This window comes from Perna viridis, chromosome 10 (genome assembly GCF_037379345.1).
Source record: "Perna viridis isolate PV_CMFRI_1.1 ecotype Kerala chromosome 10, ASM3737934v1, whole genome shotgun sequence".
Taxonomy (NCBI): Eukaryota; Metazoa; Mollusca; class Bivalvia; order Mytilida; family Mytilidae; genus Perna; species Perna viridis.
The window spans coordinates 4556986-4575354 of NC_142454.1; positions in this window are offsets into that span (position 1 = coordinate 4556986).

An 18369-nucleotide genomic window follows, 5' to 3' on the forward strand; every position below is an offset into this window, starting at 1 on the left:
ATATTGAATCATGCTTGTTAATTCTCACATTTAATTAGCTCAGTATGTAGTTTCCTCCTTGCTAGAATTTGACTTTAGAAATAACTTAAGTTATATACATATATCAATATTAACGTTCATTAAAACCTCTCATGCAAAGAAAAGAACAAATTATGTACTGAGAGCCCCGGCTTCCCTACAGATTACTCAATACAGACCGGATCTACACTTTAAGGAGTTTTATCTGATGTTTTGTTTCATTAAATTCATTTTTCTTATTAAATCTGTTTCAATTACTTTTACGAATGCCATTTGTTCAATCTGAATTCAATTAATATGATTTTTAAATGATAATTAAAATGGAACTACAATCTGAAACACACTCTACATCTTTTGATCAATTTCACAGTAACGATTCTTAGGCTTCATTTAGTATTGAATTTTCCCAAAGTATTGCAATAATTTTCTTCGAGAAAAAAAGCATTTTACTGCATAGGAGTAATAAATTTTTCATTCCAATTGCCTTCTATGATTCCGAATGAGAACTGGACCAATCGTACTTCGCTTACATTCCTTATAAAGATTGTTATCAGAATGATTTTCTAAATCTTTGTGTTTCATCAGCTCTTTATAATGATAGCATGTTTTCCGTTCTAAATAATCCATTCTAACGATGGATGGTAAAATTACACTTTTATCGCCTTATTTCTTTTTTAAAATCAGTAAATAACTTGGGTTTGGGATTTTTATATGTGCTATTATTATTTTATTATTGGAAAATGGTCCAAAACTAACGACACTAATTTTATCATGTGGATTTAATGGGCAAATTTGGAAGGCCTTAATATTAGAAATACCCGTTTTTTAAAGATTCACTGCTATTAAAACTGATATAAAACGAGGGTATACAAAAATCGAATTAAATTGAAAACAAAACCTTCCGCGGTCACTTGAAGAAGAGGAAATATTGAAATGCAAGTACTCAAATTTGTATTATAATCTAGGTTGTTATGTAGGTTACAGACCACCAATTCAACCAATGAGCATTTGGAACGTACGCAAACATAGTCCTACGAAGAAATTACCCCTGTTCCTCATAGTGCTGTGAAAAAAGTTCTCATCTTATTTAAAAAAAATTAAACAGTTTCTGAAAGGAAAAACATTTCTATACAATTTATAGGTGCATTTTGCTTCTTGTGATGTGAAGCCTAATCTCCATAATGATTTCTATATATACCACTATCTTGTGAAAACACTGGGATTTCCCATGCTATTTATAGACCCTTCACTTCCGGTGACCAGTACTGCACCGCAAGTCTGCTAACCCCACATGCCATTCTGAGGATTGTGAGCTGACATATGTAGAATCATGCTGATATATAGTCCTCTGCAGGTTAAAGTTAAGGTAAAGTCCAGAGAAGCCATTGAATATTGTGAAATTAGCATAGAAGCCTATGGGAAGTGGAATTAGTGGTTTCTAGCCTATGTATATAAAGCTTCTTTCTTTGTTATGTCAATGCGTTGATTGCCAAATGCTACAGATGAGGTCAGTTCTAACCTCTTATTCAAAAGCCGGCTCTAGGACAGTTCTAAAAGTGTAATTGACCAGTTATAATGCCAGCTCTTCTGACAGAGTCGGTTCAAATTCTGTCAAGCTCTGCTAGAACTGTTAGGATAGCCGGCTCTGTTGAATTGTAAGAAGTTTGGTGCAGTTCTCGTAAATTTATATACATAAATTCGCCTACAAAAATTTATAAATTGCTTTCAACAAGTTTCGAGTTTGTCAGGACCTTTCCCAGTTGTTAGTTTGTCTTACATTTACACACGTAGTGATACTGTGGGACAAACGATCGTACACGTACATGTACTTCATAGTGTTTGTTGGATTGCAAAAATTTTTTTTCTTTGTTAAACAACTCACAATTCAACCAATAATTTTAATTATTCAATAACAATTATTCAAACTTAAAAAAATAATTAAAACATTGTTAAGTACTATAAACTTAAACATATATGTACATCATGTACATACGCAGAGTGTAAAATAGCTGAAATATTGCTGCTCGGACGTTAAACCCCAACAATCAATCAATCAATCAACCGAAGAAATCAAAGATGTAGAAATCTTTAAGATAAGAACAAAAGCACATGCTGGGGTTGTCAGGCTATAATACGGAAAACCTGACCGCACACCATAGTAGTGCACCGTGTTGGGAAAGATGCCACGTTCCTCGCACGTTAAAAAACCCTGCTGTGGTATTCGATAGGAGTATGAACCTTTGCGCACCGATAGAGGAGGCTGAATTGCCCGACCTTACCCACCCCCCTTTTTCCAGTGGCAATCAAAATTTGTCGACCCTATTATCCATGTGACCCATCCATTTTCTCCATTTCATGTTCATTTTATCATCCATTTCATGTTCATTGTCTGAATATAGCTGAAATATTGCTGCTCGGACGTTAAACCCCAACAAACAAACAAACAAACAAGAACAAATCTGTTACTAGAGCCATCTCTACGAGAACAATTCTGCTACTAGAGCCATCTCTTCGAGAACAATTCTGCTACTAGAGCCGTCTCAACAAGAACAAATCTATTACTAGAGCCATCTCTACGAGAACAAATCTATTACTAGAGCCATCTCTTCGAGAACAAATCTATTACTAGAGCCAACTCTACGATAACAAATCTATTACTAGAGCCATCTCTACGAGAACAATTCTACTACTAGAGCCATCTCTTCGAGAACAATTCTGCTACTAGAGCCATCTCTTCGAGAACAAATCTATTACTAGAGCCATCTCTTCGAGAACAATTCTATTACTAGAGCCAACTCTACGATAACAAATCTATTACTAGATCCATCTCTTCGAGAACAAATCTATTACTAGAGTCATCTCTACGAGAACAAATCTATTACTAGAGCCATCTCTACGAGAACAAATCTATTACTAGAGCCATCTCTACGATAACAAATCTATTACTAGAGCCATCTCTACGATAACAAATCTATTACTAGAGCCATCTCTACGATAACAAATCTATTACTAGAGTCATCTCTACGAGAACAAATCTATTACTAGAGCCAACTCTACGATAACAATTCTATTACTAGATCCATCTCTTCGAGAACAAATCTATTACTAGAGCCATCTCTACGATAACAAATCTATTACTAGAGTCATCTCTACGATAACAAATCTATTACTAGAGCCATCTCTACGAGAACAAATCTATTACTAGAGTCATCTCTACGAGAACAATTCTATTACTAGAGCCATCTCTACGATAACAAATCTATTACTAGAGCCATCTCTACGAGAACAAATCTATTACTAGAGCCAACTCTACGAGAACAAATCTATTACTAGAGTCATCTCTACGAGAACAATTCTGCTATTAGAGCCGTCTCAACGAGAACAATTCTGCACTAGAGCGGTCTCTACGAGAAAAATCTATCACTAGAGCCATCTCTACGATAACAAATCTATTACTAGAGCCATCTCTACGAGAACAAATCTATTACTAGAGCCATCTCTACGAGAACAAATCTATTACTAGAGCCATCTCTACGATAACAATTCTGCTACTAGAGCCATCTCTACAAGAACAAATCTATTACTAGAGCCATCTCTTCGAGAACAAATCTATTACTAGAGCCATCTCTACGAGAACAATTCTATTACTAGAGCCATCTCTACGAGAACAAATCTATTACTAGAGCCATCTCTACAAGAACAAATCTATTACTAGAGCCACCTCTACGAGAACAATTCTATTACTAGAGCCATCTCTACGAGAACAAATCTATTACTAGAGCCATCTCTACGAGAACAATACTGCTACTAGAGCCATCTCTACGAGAACAATACTGCTACTAGAGCCATCTCTACGATAACAAATCTATTACTAGAGCCAACTCTACGAGAACAAATCTATTACTAGAGCCATCTCTACGAGAACAAAGCTATTACTAGAGTCATCTCTACGAGAACAAAGCTATTACTAGAGCCATCTCTACGAGAACAAATCTATTACTAGAGCCATCTCTTCGAGAACAATTCTATTACTAGAGCCATCTCTACGAGAACAAAGCTATTACTAGAGCCATCTCTACGAGAACAAATCTATTACTAGAGCCATCTCTACGAGAACAAATCTATTACTAGAGTCATCTGTACGAGAACAAAGCTATTACTAGAGTCATCTCTACGAGAACAAAGCTATTACTAGAGCCATCTCTACGAGAACAAATCTATTACTAGAGCCATCTCTACGAGAACAATTCTACTACTGGAGACATCTCTACGAGAACAATTCTATTACTAGAGCCATCTCTACGATAACAAATCTATTACTAGAGCCATCTCTACGAGAACAATTCTACTACTGGAGACATCTCTACGAGAACAATTCTATTACTAGAGCCAACTCTACGAGAACAAATCTATTACTAGAGCCATCTCTACGATAACAAATCTATTACTAGAGCCATCTCTACGATAACAAAGCTATTACTAGAGCCATCTCTACGAGAACAAATCTATTACTAGAGCCATCTCTACGAGAACAAATCTATTACTAGAGTCATCTGTACGAGAACAAAGCTATTACTAGAGTCATCTCTACGAGAACAAAGCTATTACTAGAGCCAACTCTACGAGAACAATTCTATTACTAGAGCCATCTCTTCGAGAACAATTCTATTACTAGAGCCATCTCTACGATAACAAATCTATTACTAGAGCCATCTCTACGATAACAAATCTATTACTAGAGCCAACTCTACGATAACAAATCTATTACTAGAGCCTTCTCTACGAGAACAAATCTATTACTAGAGCCTTCTCTACGAGAACAAATCTATTACTAGAGCCATCTCTACAAGAACAAATCTATTACTAGAGCCATCTCTACGATAACAAATCTATTACTAGAGCCTTCTCTACGAGAACAAATCTATTACTAGAGCCAACTCTACGATAACAAATCTATTACTAGAGCCTTCTCTACGAGAACAAATCTATTACTAGAGCCAACTCTACGATAACAAATCTATTACTAGAGCCATCTCTTCGAGAACAAATCTATTACTAGAGCCAACTCTACGATAACAAATCTATTACTAGAGCCAACTCTACGATAACAATTCTATTACTAGAGCCATCTCTACGATAACAAATCTATTACTAGAGCCATCTCTACGATAACAAATCTATTACTAGAGTCATCTCTACGAGAACAAATCTATTACTAGAGCCAACTCTACGATAACAAATCTATTACTAGAGCCAACTCTACGAGAACAATTCTATTACTAGAGCCATCTCTACGATAACAAATCTATTACTAGAGTCATCTCTACGAGAACAAATCTATTACTAGAGCCAACTCTACGATAACAAATCTATTACTAGAGCCAACTCTACGATAACAAATCTATTACTAGAGCCATCTCTACGAGAACAAATCTATTACTAGAGCCATCTCTTCGAGAACAATTCTATTACTAGAGTCATCTCTACGATAACAAATCTATTACTAGAGCCATCTCAACAAGAACAAATCTATTACTAGAGTCATCTCTACGATAACAAATCTATTACTAGAGCCATCTCAACAAGAACAAATCTATTACTAGAGCCATCTCTACGATAACAAATCTATTACTAGAGCCATCTCTACGATAACAAATCTATTACTAGAGCCATCTCTACGAGAACAAATCTATTACTAGAGCCATCTCTACGATAACAAATCTATTACTAGAGCCATCTCAACAAGAACAAATCTATTACTAGAGCCATCTCTACAAGAACAAATCTATTACTAGAGCCATCTCTACAAGAACAAATCTATTACTAGAGCCAACTCTACAAGAACAAATCTATTACTAGAGCCATCTCTACAAGAACAAATCTATTACTAGAGCCATCTCTACAAGAACAAATCTATTACTAGAGCCATCTCTTCGATAACAAATCTATTACTAGAGCCATCTCTACGAGAACAAATCTATTACTAGAGCCATCTCTACGAGAACAAATCTATTACTAGAGCCAACTCTACGATAACAAAGCTATTACTAGAGCCATCTCTACGATAACAAATCTATTACTAGAGCCATCTCTACGAGAACAAATCTATTACTAGAGCCATCTCTACGAGAACAAATCTATTACTAGAGCCAACTCTACGATAACAAATCTATTACTAGAGCCATCTCTACGATAACAAATCTATTACTAGAGCCATCTCTACGAGAACAAATCTATTACTAGAGCCATCTCTTCGAGAACAAATCTATTACTAGAGCCATCTCTACGAGAACAAATTTATTACTAGAGCCATCTCTACGATAACAAATCTATTACTAGAGCCATCTCTTCGAGAACAATTCTGCTACTAGTGCCATTACTAGGAGAAATCTATTACTAGAGCCATCTCTACAAGAACAAATCGCCCCGTGCAGGTCCGGGTGTTAAAATAATAGGCCTGCAGCAGCGCTAAGCTTGTCGTATAAGGCGACTAAATAGTGCTCAGAAACCTGGCCAGGGGCTAGGCGCTCTGCCCACAGAGCAACTGGGATGTGTGCCCGAGGTGGTGGAATGGGGTACCCCTGGCATGTTACATGCTGGGGTTGTCAGGCTATAATACGGAAAACCTGACCGCAAACCATAGTAGTGCACCGTGTTGGGAAAGATGCCACGTTCCTCGCACGTTAAAGAACCCTGCTGTGGTATTCGATAGGAGTAGGAACCTTTGCGCTCCGACAGAGGAGGATAAATTGCCCGACCTTACCCATCCCCCTTTTTCCAGTGGCAATCAAAATTTGTCGACCCTATTATCCATGTGACCAATCCTTTTTTTTCCATTTCATGTTCATTTTATCATCCATTTCATGTTCATTGTCTGAATATAGCTGAAATGTTGCTGCTCGGACGTTAAACCCCAACAAACAAACAAACAAACAAACAAGAACAAATCTATTACTAGAGCCATCTCTACGAGAACAATTCTGCTACTAGAGCCATCTCTACGAGAACAATTCTATTACTAGAGCCATCTCTTCGAGAACAATTCTACTACAGGAGACATCTCTACAAAAACAAATCTATTATAGAGCCATCTCTACGAGAACAATTCTACTACTAGAGCCATCTCTTCGAGAACAATTCTGCTACTAGAGCCGTCTCAACGAGAACAATTCTGCACTAGAGCGGTCTCTACGAGAACGATTCTATTATCAGAGCCAACCAACTCTGCGAGAGCCGACTCTGCTAGAACCGTCAGAAGGGCTGGCTAAAGAACTGTCATTTACCTGTTCTAAATATGTCATAGAACTGTTCATCTGACATTTCTTGGACAGTTTTGTGAGAGGTTAGTTCTGATCTCATCAGCATTATAAAATGATGTAATCCGTCACAGCCTGATTCCCGTTTGACGTTTGACATACGTATGTACCGGAGGAATGAGGAATAACGATGTACATTTGCGGGAAATATGCAATGGATAACTCGTTAACTTTTGTACACCTTTTTGTAGGAAAAAAGGATTTAAATAACATAATTATAATACTTAATAAACATTTTCTTTCATGTAGAAAGAACTTTATATTACCGGTATATAAAATGTTTTGAACAGTGTGTTTTTAATTTTTTTACCATATTTATACCTTAAAAGTCCTTCGGAAAAACTGTATATATTTAGAATACCAAATTTCCTTTGTTAATTTAATAAATTGGCTTTTACCGTGCTCTGAAGTTTTATTCTATTCTCGAGAAAAACGAAAAACTCTCTAGAGAAAGACAATACTTAGTAAATAGCTACTAAATGTGTATTAAAATATTGTATAATAACTTCATAATGTGATAAGAACGTCATAACGCCAAGATTGATATCTTATGAGATAGAAATAAAACTGGTCGTTTGTCTGAGTAGAAAATGTACATCTGAAATCAAATGTCCGATTCAATAAGTTTGGTCATATTTCAGGAAATCTCTGCAAGCCTTTTGTGCCAGACTATTGATAACATGATAAATGGACAACAATCGTTTGTAAATTATATCAGTGGATATGATAGGGCTATTGTCAGATGGTAGAAATATTTCTGTGTTTGTCTTTTTCTTCAAGATAACGTGATTTTGTACCTCAATACAGAACATTATTAGATTTGATTAATTACACATATATAAAAGAGATATATATGACTCCGTTAGAATGTTTTGTTTTTCTTTGTATTTTTTTTTTAAAGTTTTAGTTTATTTTAACAAAAGCACTGCGATTGGACAAAAGCAAGATATGTATTAATATCGAAAAAATGGAACTATAAAAATACCAAGGTATTTAAATATCGCAACAATTCAGAGAAACAAACATCAAAGGACACGGTCATAACATGAAAAAAGAAAACGGAGACGATCCAGCTATAAAACTTAGTGAATACAACTAAATTTAAAACAGAACATAATAAACAAATCAATAAGCATATAGAAACTAAAGCCCTATTTCAATACCTTGGGATGATATCAGCTGCTTTGGTGGGTGAAGCATGTCTTTCTCCATTAGCAGTACCCTATATTGCAAGAAAGAAAACATCGAAAGTGTCAATTTGTTGTGTTGACAATACGGAAAAAGTATACAAGTATGCATAACCAAGAGTGAATGATAATAACAGGGAATGAATCATGGTCATAAAATACTCGAATTTTTCCACATGTAACCTATTCACTCTCTAATCAAGGTTTTAACCTTTGCACGGGTCACCTTGAATATTGTAAGGACATAATATATAATACTATTTTTTCTTTCATCCAAAAAAAAAAAAAAAATAACACAGGTGTATAGACCTATTAATTAATCCTGAAGGATCATATTTGTCCTTTTTGGCGACTAGACAGACACTTATTTTGTTTTATGCGTTCGGTCTGTCATAATTAGTCAAGCTTAAGGTATCAGAACATGTAGAATTTGCAGTGAAAAGACACAAGACCAAAATGAAATGGTTTTGATTAGCATTATCAACTGATAGAGTTTTTATATATATATATGTACAGAACTACTCTCAAATAAATTATTCTTGTCAGGATTAGAAATCAATGTGATCTTAAAATTTAATCAAAGACTGAAGTCTTCAAAGACCTAATCGTCAAATATTCACTGTCACTGATGTTGGCATACTTTCAACATCCTTAATGGTACAAATGCGATATGCCCTAAAATTGGGTGACTTCTGCTACAATTTTGGTTCCCTTGATATTATTGCTAACTCTTTCGAAACCGTTATGACCCGAACGGCTATATATTGATATCGGTGTCCTGATAATATATATGTCCTTTCAATAATCAATTGTAACGAACGCCTGTGTTTGAATCGGAAACTTGCTAATATTACATAAATTCAATGCTAACCTATCATTATCTTTTAACGTGAACTTCCCGTTCTAACACAAGCTAAAAACACGCATAGACATGTGTATGATATGTTTAAAAAAAGTACGTTTTTAGCGATCTTTGGGGTGCTTATGATATTGACCAGTGAACCAGATTATGAATCTGATTAAGCAGCTGGCAATGAATATTCATAAATATTGGGGCATGCTAATGTATATAACCTATATAGTCTTGTAACGAGCCTCGGTACCTGAATCGGAAAATGGGTAATGTTCTAATCTTACCGATCATTTCATGTAAAGTTCCCGTTTTGGTACAAGCACGAAACACCCATAGAACACACGCGAATAAAACTTAAGAGGTACATATTTATTCCGTATGAAGCTTGAACTATGACGCTATAGTGGTGAACACGGCGAGGATCTGAAGCATTTAGTGGCGTATAACTACATATTTATGCAAATCATATGCAAATATTAAGTACAAAAATTACGGGTGCAAGAAATTGCTAACAATATTAGCGACTAAATAAGTGTTTACTTCAAGGTTTGTACTACATATATAGAAAGATTAGCCTTGTGGTGTAACAGTTCCTTTTGTTCAATAGATCTCTAGCTAATGTTGTAACCGTGACCTTTGTTCAATAGATCTCTAGCTAATGTTGTAACCGTGACCTTTGTTCAATAGATCTCTAGCTAATGTTGTAACCGTGACCTTTGTTCAATAGATCTCTAGCTAATGTTGTAACCGTGCTTTTTCTGTTCAATAGATCTCTAGCTAATGTTGTAACCGTGCTTTTTCTGTTCAATAGATCTCTAGCTAATGTTGTAACCGTGCTTTTTCTGTTCAGTAGATCTCTAGCTAATGTTGTAACCGTGCTTTTTCTGTTCAATAGATCTCTAGCTCATGGTGTAACCGTGACCTTTGTTCAATAGATCTCTAGCTAATGTTGTAACCGTGCTTTTTCTGTTCTATTGTTCTCTAGCTTATGGTTTAACAGTGCCTTTTGTGTTCAATAGATCCCTACCTCATGGTCTTAGAGTGCCTTCGTTTTGAATAGATCTCTACCTCATGGTGTAACCGTGACCTTTGTTCAATAGATCCCTAACTCATGGTCTTAGAGTGCCTTCGTTTTGAATAGATCTCTACCTCATGGTGTAACCGTGACCTTTGTTCAATAGATCCCTAACTCATGGTCTTAGAGTGCCTTCGTTTTGAATAGATCTCTAGCTCATGGTGTAACCGTGACCTTTGTTCAATAGATCCCTAACTCATGGTCTTAGAGTGCCTTCGTTTTGAATAGATCTCTACCTCATGGTGTAACCGTGACCTTTGTTCAATAGATCCCTAACTCATGGTCATAGAGTGCCTTCGTTTTGAATAGATCTCTAACTCATGGTGTAACCGTGACCTTTGTTCAATAGATCCCTAACTCATGGTCTTAGAGTGCCTTCGTTTTGAATAGATCTCTACCTCATGGTGTAACCATGACCTTTGTTCAATAGATCCCTAACTCATGGTCTTAGAGTGCCTTCGTTTTGAATAGATCTCTAACTCATGGTGTAACCGTGACCTTTGTTCAATAGATCCCTAACTCATGGTCTTAGAGTGCCTTCGATTTGAATAGATCTCTACCTCATGGTGTAACCGTGACCTTTGTTCAATAGATCCCTAACTCATGGTCTTAGAGTGCCTTCGTTTTGAATAGATCTCTACCTCATGGTGTAACCGTGACCTTTGTTCAATAGATCTCTACCTCATGGTGTAACCGTGACCTTTGTTCAATAGATCTCTACCTCATGGTGTAACCGTGACCTTTGTTCAATAGATCTCTAGCTCATGGTTAAACAGTGCCTTCTTGTTCAAAAGATTTCTAGCTCAAGGTGAAACGATGCGTTTTATTCAAAAGATTTCTAGCTCAAGGTGAAACGATGCGTTTTATTCAAAAGATTTCTAGCTCAGGTGCAAGGTGAAACAGTGCCTTTTGTTCAATATATCTCTAGCTCATGGTGTAATAGTGCCTTTTGTATTCATTAAATCTCCAGCTCAATGTGTAGCAATGCTTTTTTATTCAATAGATGTTTAGCTCATGGTGTAATAGTTCCTTTTACGTTCATCAGATCTCTAGATGGATGGCGTGACTTTCTTTCTTGTTCAATAAATATTTAGATGGTATAACAGGGACTATCTCTAGTTCATAGTGTAACGGTGGCTTCTTTGTTTAAATGATCTGTTACTCTTTGTAAATGATATTATGATTGATAACCTTTAGTCACATGGCCACGTTATGTTCTTGTATAATAGGAAATTAGTCTGGAGAGACTTTGACAAATAATGAATAATTGTGCTGAAGTTTTGCATAAAAACCCAAGGGCCTGTTCTTGCTAGTTGGGCTGTTTTTGCTTTTTGTTTCAACAAAAGTATAGATCCAATTAATTTGGCTAACGTCCTCCATCACAAAACGGTACGAACAAAATTCCCCCATGTTTCAAAGACAAATCAACACCTATAATTTCATAATCCTATACTTCACCTATTATTTCCAATATTTTCAATTATAAAAGGCTATTGCAGGACCTCGAGATTAAGGACTTCAAGGCTAAACCACCTGACTGTTCTTGCAAAAACTCTCCATTTAAATATGGTCCTTCTGGTCCCGTCGTTACGGGAGATTTAACCATCATCGAAAACCAATCTCTGCGTAATATCCTTTCTAAAGGTCCCAAGTACCGTAAACCACGCTCCAAATACTGGATTATAACTTTAAAGTTCTTATGGATGCCGTCGAGGACTATGCAAGAAAATAGATAAAACGAGAACAAGAAGACATTTATTCTATGTCAGCTTGGGTAAAGGCTGTGAGGTCTTTCATTTTGGAATATGTGAAAGTAATTTAAGTAGGTCAGTGAGTGTCAATGCTACATCAGTTTTCAAAGATACCGATGTTGCAAAACGTTTTACATCCAATGTTTATTATCAGAGGTAGACGTAGAAAATAATAGCAGTGATAAGATCTATACTGCTACCACACTCTCCAAAGAAAGAATGGTGGAAAACCATACATCTGTGCTATTCTGTTTTGGTCTCTCTACCAGGGACGATGATTGTGATCTACCTTTCATGTACTGGATTACTAAACACAACAACCCACACAAACAACGCCACATTGCTGGATCTGCAAAATGTACCACCAAACCTCTTTCAAAACTTTTAACTACTATACTCACAGCTGTCAAAAAGGGTCATCAGTCCTACTACACCACTTGTTACTTCCGTAGTGGTATGAATTCGATGTGGATCCTGAACATTTCGAAACTATTTGCTGACATATTCTGTCAATAGTATGAGACTGACTTTATAGCTATTCTGATCCAAAAGAAGGAACATCTTAAAGCTAGATCCTTTAATCACAGTTTCCACTTTATAGATGACGTATTATCGTTAAACAAATCTAGTTAAGGGGACTTGATACATCATAGCTACCCCCAAAGAACTTGAGGTAAACGATACTACAGACACTGTGAAGTCAGCCTCATATCTTGGCCTACACTTAGAGATCGATGGTAAAGGAAAACTATTAACCAAAACTAAACGACAAACGCAATGACTTTTCATTCCATATTTTCAACTTTCCTTTCATCTGTGGCAACGTTCCTTCAGCAACTGCGTATGGAGTTTTCATACAACTCATACGTAATGCCAGAGCTTGCCGTAACTACGCAGACTATTTGTATCGTGCTAGACTTCTTACAATTAGGCTTCTTGAACAGGGTTATGTTGCTACAAGATTGAAGTCATCACTACAGAAGTTTTATTATCGTCATCGTGAACTAGTGAATCATTACAGTGTACCCATCTTCGCCATGAAAATTGATTTGTTTTACTTTGTCTTAGGTTTTCTTTCCTCTTTTTTCTCCCCTGGACTTGACTATCTATGAGCAACTCGGCGGGTGCTTCTAGAAAAGCAGATGACACTTACCTTACCGGTGCACCTGATCAATGCTCCCAGTTATTAGTGGAGTCCGCGTTGCTCATTTACATTTGTTACTTTGCATGTTTTATTTGGGTTATTTTATGTTCTTTGTTGTGTGTGTCTGTTTTCCATGTCTGGTCTTTGTGCTTGGATTACATTCTTCTGATTTCCGCTAGAATCTTGGTTCCCTTGATTACTTTTTTAAATTGGAAGGAATCCCCTGCGTTAATACCAAAAGTTTTCCCAGGGTCTTCAAACATTTAACATGGAAGAATATACGCAATACTGTTGACTGGCATATTTAAAATTTATATGAAACATCGTGCATATTATAAGTCTAAAACAATCATCGACAGCGATTGATGCACTCAACAAGTGTTCGACCGAGTCAAAGCGAATTTAGCATTCCATTTTATGTATAAAATATTATTTGTTCTTCAGCAAAATAATAAGAGAAAATTTATCGTCTCTACAACAATGATTGATGCACTACATAAGACATTCTTCATTCTTTTATAGATACCCCAAAGTGGACATAAATTTCCAGAAACAGATTAGACCGAAGTATATAGGTACTAGGGAGTATTCAATATTTATACAGTATCTCTCTAATGTAATTTGTTCCTCATAAAATTCTGATTGATTAGCTTCATGTCAGAAATAACGAGGGTAGTAAGAATAATATTTGAATGTTAAGGAATCTAAGCCTGAGTTTGATGCAATACGTTATTAACAATACCAAAGGTAATCAACAAATTCTTTAAAAAATACAGAGATTTATAGGCAGAATCAAAGTATTACGGACATGTATGTTATATAAATATTCTGGTCTAAAAGAAGCATCTAAAATACCTTAAAGCTCCTAGACTGTCTGCTAAGTTTTCATTTCAGTTTATCTGATTATGAGAAAAATATTATGTATTCTTGTTGTCTTGTATACTTAATGTACACATTGATATACATTAATGTAGGCAGTGCAGCTTCATAATTCACTGAATATTTGACAAATCTTAACCGTTTTGTCGGCAGCTTTGCTCTTTTCTCCAGTTCATGTGTACGCGTAACTGATTATCTCCTTAGTTTTATTTGATCGGTCTATAACACGTGACTTTTTGTGATCATGCATTAACAATATGAATGCAGTTCTGTTATTTCTCTCCCTTTCTTACATACAGCGGTGCTTCGGAAAGTGTTAAACTTTGTTTTCGTTCAAACTTCAACAATCTACACACACTGCGTGTGCATGCCTTATTCAATTTACACAATTTTCAGTTTGTTTTATAATGTATCTAATCAAATGCAATCGCTGTCTTCTACTTCTATTTTCTTCAAAACAAATAGGTAGCAACATATTGAGAAAAATATTTTACTCTTTTACAATAAATGACAGAGTTAAGGGTTGTTTTTACTGTTTTTGTTGTACTTCCTTTTACATCTTAAAATGCTGTTCTTCTACACCTTCTCTAAATTTAGTGTAGTTGTTTCCGAGAATGTTATGAACTGTGAATATAATTGCATACATAGTCTCCAACCGGAAACTGTTTGATACCCGCAGTGATTTCCTGCTCATGTTCATTCTTCATGAATGGTGTAAATTTAATTAACCCTGTAAACTCCGTTACAACTTCTTAATGCATATTTAAACACCAAGGGAGATAATTGACTCTTAATCATGTTTCAAGAAAGAATTTCGATCTTCAGCTTATAAATTGATAATGATTTTCGTGTTATGGGAATTGTTACAAGAATTATGATAGTATGTAGGTGATTGCAATGCTACACAGTGATAGTCGATGTCATAAATTGTTGCTATGTTAGAAATGGCGGTGACTTTCATGATGTTCTGCCCCAGTACAATGAACATTGTCCATGTATAGATTTTTTGTACTTAAATCCTGTCTATTAAATAGAAACTACAGGGGAAAATTTATCAGATTTAGTCATACGCTTCCTCGAAATTTTTCATGCTTTTTAAGTAGAAACGTACTATAAATGCCCACGAAAATGTAAGTTAAAAGTACCTTTTATAACTTTTACTGTATTAGGGCTTCCCTTTAGATTATACTTCTTCTCTTTAACTTTGGTATGTAAAAGTCTTAAAAAAACTAAATAAATGAAAGAGAGAAATCGATTTTCAGGGTGACGATTTGAGCAGCAATCAACATACCAATACACCATGAATATAATATAAGGAACATTGTGCAATTGAACACCACATTCACATCTTGAAAATTACTCCCCCTCCCATATTTCTGCTATTTATATTATCAAAAACTTTCCATCTGACTCAAGTAATATGCGGATTAGGAGGCGAAAGATACTTACAAAACAGTATTGAAATGTGAAAGATTGGGAATAATTTTATAGAACAGAACAAATCATGCTGCTTTTCGTGACGTGTGGAGATATTGGGTTGTATAATGACATTATTTTATAGTTCTTACGGACATCCGCAGTAGTAATAGTTTAAAGCAAGTTAGAAAATCAGTACACTCCTCTTCAGACAAGAACCCATTCAGGAGTTAATTAGAATTTGACACACAATCATATATGATAAACGCCTCCCTGTGCGAGAAAGAAATATTTACGTTTAATTGTTTTTAACGTATTTTGTTCGAATTAGTAGTGGAAAGTATCAACTAATGACGTCGGAGACCAAAGTTTTAATCGAAGTTGTAGTCAGACAACGATATGTTCTATTCAATAAGTAAAACAATGATCTGTATAGAAATATTATACTTCTATATTGATAGCTTGATTAATGGCCAACCAAGGATTGCAGATTGTTTCTAAATTAAATCAGTAACTATCAGATGAAATCTCAGTCCTTCAATTGTTGTTGTATTTGTTTTTCGTGGTCCGTAATCAGCTTTATTGGACGTTTGAACGTTTGAACACTATGATGGTTCTTGACATATTAGCCTATTCTTGGATTTTATATTTGTCTCTCTGTAGTCTTTACCAGAAATATCTTGAGTAGTTTGACAGGTGATTTATGATGAGCGGAGAGGGTTTTACTAACCGGAGTACCTGGTACAGGTTTAACAGCTTCCGGGTTTTGTTGTAGTCTTTTAACGTTCTCATGCAGGGCAATATTTGGTTAGGGTAATCATCTTATGTACTTCATCTTCGTCAAAGTAAAAGGCAATACAGTGCTGGTCCAATGCAGTCGGAGGATTGGAATGCCCTTTGTGGAATAATTGGTAATATCGCGTAAATTATGGGCATAAAATGGTCAAATTGTATCCTGGAATACCCCTTTTTCATAATTTCTGGATCTGCACATGTAAGGGACACTACTGAAGGCATTCTGGAATGGTATTGTAGTAATGATGCATTAAGTAATAATATCTTGATTGCGGTATTTTTCGCGTTCTGGTATCATCTGTACTTCTATTGATCTACTACCTTTAATGTTGAATCTAGAAAATGAATCGGAATTGTTCATTTTTAGTTGATTTTTTTGCAAAGATATAGGGTTTGTAAGTCTCGTTAATTCTAGTTTCATTTTTTCATTCATGAATTTGCGATGTAGAACGTTTTGAAATCCGGAGACCCATCTGTATCTTATTGTTTACTTCCGGGATCTCAAAACGCTGACTTACAGTGCAAAATCTTCTATATTGTGCTTTTCTTAACATTTTTCGATGTAAAACTGGATATTTGTAACTTTTAATCGCTATTTTTACATAAATGCATGTTTTGGTTTAAATACTGAACTCAACTCTCTGTAAATGGCATATCTCTATGCATTTGAATGGTAGATTATGACCTAATATCGTAAAACAACGTAGTCATGTGACAAGACTTACATACCCTATTATTAAACATTTTGAGCTATACCTCTTTGGTTTGCATGATGTAAGCTACTTTTGTTTTGCCTTCGTCGATGGTATAGAAAGGGGTGACCTTCGCCAAGTAGATATAGAATAGGTATGAATCAAACAACAGTAATCCATATCACCTTTGTCTATATATATGTGACAGAACGATCCTTGTACTTTGTTTTTTCGCCATATTACCCCATCCAATCTATAAAGAACATATTTACTTGATCCCTCTTGGGAATCATAATTAGAGCTCATCATCAATAAAACATATCAAACACCGTTTGGTGCATGCATGCAATGATGTGTTTGAATATGCACTTTAACATGATCACATCAAAAAGTTTAACGTTTGAAATCAAGATTTCCATTATTAAATGTAAACATGTGAAGCAGCTCGTAGTAATGCATGAAATTTTGTGTTAAGAAAGATAATCCGATTCCACTTTTGTAAGTCTCTGTTTCGGAATATAGTAATGCTATAAAATTGTAAACGAAAAGATTGTTTGAAAATGTTCAGTACAAAGTGGACCTGTTACAAACTAAACTGTCGTTTCATACTAACTATGTTATTTGAAAAGAAATCCTAATATCATGGAAAATTAAGAATTCCCCCCGCCACCCCCACAAAAAAAAAAAAAAATATATTAAGTTTAGGAAGGAATTTTGAAAACATTAGCAGATAATAACGAACAAATGGACGTTAACGTATGTTAACGTTCATTTTAATGTACGACTTATGACTCATTGTTTTAGAATTATGAAATATTTAAAATAATTAAAAGTATTTCAAAGATAATTTTCTTTCTCGTGACTTCTGTTCACATAAATGATATATGCATACATTAACAGTAAACACTTGTTATCTTTCACCATACACCTATTACTTCGTTTTATCACTGTACTTATATTATCCAAACACTTTCAACTGCCATCTATTTTTGTTTTCCCAGCGTATGGATAACACATTAAGTTTGATTTTCCGGTGTTCACACGAGAACGTTCGATTCTTGTATATTTTATACTTTGAGATCATTTTAACATCGTTTTCTGAAAATCGGAAGGCAAACATTTTAAATTTTGCAGTAAATGTTGAATGCAAAATATGGAGTTGTTTTTTTATTGTAGATCGAAAGTAGGGGAAAACGACTCATTTTGCAAACACCATAATTGTGGTGTAATACGACGACGACCG